This window comes from Liolophura sinensis, chromosome 8, assembly GCF_032854445.1.
Source record: "Liolophura sinensis isolate JHLJ2023 chromosome 8, CUHK_Ljap_v2, whole genome shotgun sequence".
NCBI classification, from domain to species: domain Eukaryota; kingdom Metazoa; phylum Mollusca; class Polyplacophora; order Chitonida; family Chitonidae; genus Liolophura; species Liolophura sinensis.
The window spans coordinates 27,841,782-27,847,162 of record NC_088302.1 but is presented as its reverse complement, the minus strand read 5'-3'; the positions used below and the strand labels follow the sequence as shown (position 1 = coordinate 27,847,162).

Below are 5,381 nucleotides of genomic sequence, written 5' to 3'. Positions count from 1 at the left end.
TTGCGATATGAATTTTTAAAGACCACTAAAGTATTGTCTTTTCTGTGTTGATCACATTTATTTTGCCTATGAGCTACGTTTGATTACCATTGTAATCTGTCAGTTCACACTGAAAACTGTTCGGACAAAAATATACGTTTGGTCCAACTGAATGGATCGATCTTGTCAAAACATCTCTTGGAATGTCTCAGTTGTTAGGGTGTTAACTATTGCTGTAGTATCGGGCAGCGAGGTCTCCCTGTCTGAAGGCGGTTAGTCATAGACAGCTATAGGAAAACGCCAAGTTGGCTCACTATTTTAATACAAATACCCTGTCATTAAAGATGAAAAGTGTCAGTGGATAAGTGACTGTAACAATTCCGCAAAAGTTCTTGGTAATAAGCTGGTTGGCCGTACTTTCTTGTCATATCACAATAAGATAACTTTGGCTTTTGTATAAATAAAATCAAACCACAGATAAGACGGATTAATTAATTAACCACTTGTCTAAGTTTTGTTGCTATGCCATTCACCACGGTGGCCCAGTAGGTATAAAGTTCAATACTCTTCTACATATGAAGGACTTAAACAGATATCTAGTATCGAAAATGCCAGAGTTTGTATTATTATAGATTGATCTATTTATAATATGCAAAGAATTTGTGGACATGTATTTTAAATACATACTTGAATGTCAAGAATACTCCACCAAAGCCTAATACGTGTTTCCATTTGCCGTGGCGATAGCCAGGATTATGGTTGTGGTTAACGGGATCGAACTTGTGTGAATACACAACTTATTCCGTTAATAATGGACCTCATTGTCCATGAGCCTTCTGATCAAAGTAAAAGACGCCGACACCACTGAGATAACTATAACTGGAGTCGAACTCGCGATAGCAATGGACAATGGATTGATATAGAAAGAGGCCCCATGTCGTTGAGACGAAGAAAGTACTACGCGACTTTAATATTAATATAAATGTCTAACGAATACATATCATACAACTTGAACATCGAGTATGGAACAATGTCTTGGTATTATTAATACGCCTATAAGAACCGTTAAAGGTCCATTTTGTGACAGTTGCAAAACCAGTAGCTATGACAACTCCCAGCTGTGAACCAGCACCGATGGGGCTCTCTTGCAGTCAAAACGTTTACATTTAAGACATGAGCAGTCTCAAACATTTATTCAGTATAAGATTTCAAACTGGCTTAAACCTGGGTAACTTGGTTTCCCGAAGCCATAGAATTTTTGACCGTCTTGTTGATGAAATATTCTTAAGAAGCCACCAATTATCTACATTAAGAAATAAACACAATGCTAGGTCACCCTTAATCGTCAATGGTAAATTTGGAACAAGTTGTTCTCTAAATGAAAGTAAGAACAATGTTGCCATGCAAGATAAGAATCACAGAAAGTTTTCACTGCATGAGCTGAGATTCAGCAAAATATACAATTATATTTTACTTCAGATCCACTCAGCGAACTGTTTTATTTGAAATGTTAAAGGCTTCACTGTTACACTTTATAACGGCTTATTTTTCGTCATACAAACGGTAAGCTGATTTGCTTATAAGGCAAAAAACGTCAAGAATGGAATGAAAAGAAACAGTTTTTACGAAACTATTACCTTTGCAAACTCAAGGGGAATATGCTTCGATGTAATATGCTGGTTTTGTACATCAAAATCCTTCTGTTCACAGGGATTTGACCGTGGATTTCATGGGATAGGTTTGTCGAGAATGCCCATATATGCAAGTTATAACATTATAATAAATTGCCAAACTTACGTCTGAGTTTAACCTCCAAAATACACATATATATAGCTCCGGTTTCTCCGTCTGTCAGGTATCCATCCCTTTTGTCTCCTTATTGAAGAGTTCCCTAAGGGCGATTATCTCGAAATCAGACGTAGCTGATACATTCCTCAGCATGCAACACCGTGAATCAGTTGTGAACGGCATTACTGTTTCCACACAGTTTAACCATAGAGTGAAGCACCTTTTGACCAAAGTTATTTGTCCTTCCATTTCTCAAGGTATTCACAGTTTCTCTTAGTCGTAAGGGCAAATGTTGTAAGCAAACGCGAATAACAAGTATTTAATACATATTAGATTGGCAAGTGCGCCAGGCAAGACGGTAGAAATCAGTATAGAAAATCTCTCAACGCTTACAACAAATAGATCCATAGCAATGTGTTGTCCCGTTGAATGAATGTCATGGATGATTTGTATATTTAATCCTGACGTACCAGGAAGGTGATGTATCTTTGCCCACACTCAAAAAAACGGAGATATTTGTTAGCAATAGGTTCTCTGCAAACAACTGAGTAACCACACATGAATGTTGATACATTAAATGACCCATGGCGTTGACGCTTTCTATTGTTATATCTGTGGTATGAGAACAAAAAACCTACGGCCGAACTCCCCATCATTCTAATGTCTCAGACGAGGTGTCCCCCTCCCCCCCAAAGAAAAACTGCATTTTTTAGTCACCGTACAAGAATTCTTCCGTGTGACGGCAAAGTGAGAACGTCACGATGGGACTGGGCTTGACATTGTTTCCTTAATCTGCGACATAGACTGTGATCGATTGTCCCTTTTTCATTCAGAAATCACATATTTCCAAACCTCAGGTTCTTGAACACGGCACGAGCTGGCATTTAAATTGAAGGCTTGTGCCTTATCGGTCGTCTGCTGCTTCTCTTCTTACTCCATTGGCACGCTATCTGGTCGCCGGCTTCTCAAAACCGCGTCCGGGACGTATTTACCAGGGAGGAGGTGGCAATACATCACGGTATCGGTCGTCTAATCGAGAACATATCTGTGATAGTCTGGCCCTTTGTGTCAGGGTTCTAGGTGTGTGGAAGACAAGCTGGCGGCCGTTCTCTCCAGGAGACGTGTGATTGGGATACTATCAACGCTCAATCGCCGTCATGTCATGAATCGTTCATTTACTGAAAAGACAGAGAATGAACTATTGATGTGATTGAATGAGAACTAGTGGACAGACGCACAGCGTGCAAGAAACCATGATTAAACTATTTATATGTATACAAGAAACATACCTAACACCAAGACAATTACGACGGTAATTATATGATGACCAACAACCGTAATGTACGACGATTAGCATCCACAGTTAGCAAGCTAGTTAACATCCACATGTTAGCAAGCATTCTTTGCCACTCATAAATGATTCCTAATGTTTCGAAAGTAAAAATTTCAATTCTCTGAGACATGCCCAATGATTCACTGGACCAGTACAAATCATAGTCTTTCATCTTGAAACTGAATAGCGTAACTTTGGTTAAATTGTGGAGGTTTTCAACATTTTTTTCCTTTGTCTTATGCTTCTTCACATAAGAAGACAACATTTCGACATCCATATAGGCGTAATGGTTAACACGTTATCACCAATGCGGTCGCAGTGAGTTCAAATCCAGCTTATGCTGGCTTCGTCTCGGGTCGTACGTGGGAAGGTCTATCAGCAACCTGCGTATGGTCGTGGGATTCCTTTGGGCTCTACCCGGTTTCCTATAACGATAATGCTGGCCGTCGGTAAAAGAGAAATATTCTTGATTATGTCGTAAAATACCAATCAAATAAATAAATACATTAAAATGCCAAATATATAGATTAATTTCAGTATGTGTGAGTATTTTAATCATTGCACTCTTGTTGATGTTTTCTCATTACAATTATTCTGTCAACACCTGTGTTTTCAAATAATGTATATATCTGTCTCCAGTAAAAGCTTTACACGCCTCATGGAATCTAAAGATGTTTTTTCTTGACAATGGTGAAAAATCCAGTGTAAAACTGTGGTATATCACCGCGGCGAAGCCAGTGAGGCAATTGATTCCAGGCTTGCGGCAAGTAATTTCATTCCGGTAGACATACTCCGAGCAATTTGTCAGGTTAACTGTATTTAGGCGACCGAATGGTGATGCAGGGATGCTAGGGGACGTGTAACCTGTATGTCAACACAGCGGTACATGATTGCACAAAGGAGGCTCTAATGAGAATGGCGGCTTGTGTAGACAAGCCACGGGTCTGATTTATGTACGGGACTTCACAAACAAGTGGAATGTGCCTTTACACGGCACATAGTTCTCCAAAGCGTACCACAACAGGTTTACACGCCTGCGGAATCTTCACATATCTCAGAAGCTGCGAGAATTTAGAATTCCTGTGATTGTCTTGTTGGCCCCACATGATGGACGGCTGTCGTTTTCATTTTGTTCCCGCGGGGCATTAAGTCTTGATTTAAGTCCCATTTCCATAATAGGCTACGCCGTCCAGTCTGATAGAAATGTCATTTTTTGGCTGCCCGTAGGAGATCTGGTGCGTTATTTCCACAATTTGTGAACGGAATATAAAACACGGATTCTTGCACAAGATACTGAAAACTTACCTTCGTACGAATATACTCTTTCAGGACGACAGCTTTCATTCTATGAAAAAGCAAAAAGAGACCAGCATTATCATCAATGTTATCATAAGTGCCACCAAGATGCAGACCTTTTGCGTTTTAAACACTGATGACTTTGGGCTTGGTATTTGATTAACTTACATATTATGAATGGTACGAAGGTAGCAGTTGTGTAGTCCTTTATTTGATTGGTGTATTAACACCAAAGACAAGCATGTTTCCCTCTTTCCATGGCGACCACATAATTTGCGGGTGTAGCAGCCCGGGGCCTCTGCAGTAAACCAACACCCATAATAGATACAGCTCTCGCCATACATTCTCCCAGAAGTGAACAGAAGCTACTGCGCAACTGATGACTTATTGCTCAGCTTATGAACAACTGTAGTGAAGTTAAGTATTTATGAATACTGATATTGCACATGAGGATATCAATAATTCAGTTGTAAACGTTACTTCGGCTCCTCAAGCTAATTATTCACTAGTGAAGTAATTTAAACTTAGCATGCATACTCACGTCATTCGGCAGAATGTTAGTTCTAACGGTGCGGTTATTTAGAGGCATTACGGGACGGAAGTTATTTTCCATGCGAAGCCGGACTTTGTCTTCGTCAGCTCTGTATATACTACGTAGAAGAGTTAACTGTGTAAAAAAAAAATAAACATGTTAACAATAATGTTGTATGTGCATGATATTAGTCCTGCATATCAGTCAAACGCTAGTGTTTTCATCCGGGCACTCAGGTTTCCTCCACGTATTAGAAGTGAACACCGTCATGTAAGTGAAAAATTCTTGCACACGGAGTTTAACACCAATCAATGAATCACTCAGACAATCAATCATACTAGTGTGAATAACTCATGTCTTTCTGACACATAGGCCAAGGCTTTTTTTTCTGAGAACAAAACTTACATAATCGTATGAATTGTTTGTTTTGTTTAGTGTATTGTGTCGAAACAT

At 39.4% G+C, this 5,381-nt stretch overlaps 1 long non-coding RNA gene across 1 annotated transcript; it reads right to left on the bottom strand.

The window, feature by feature from the left end:
* Nucleotides 1-1,500: 1,500 nt before the first annotated feature.
* Nucleotides 1,501-5,000, bottom strand: LOC135474055 (uncharacterized). The gene is made up of 3 exons (XR_010444618.1): nt 4,938-5,000; nt 4,406-4,445; nt 1,501-2,945 (listed from the first exon to the last, which is right to left on the bottom strand). It is a non-coding gene; the product is annotated as an uncharacterized LOC135474055 (long non-coding RNA).
* Between the last annotated feature and the right edge of the window lie 381 nt (nt 5,001-5,381).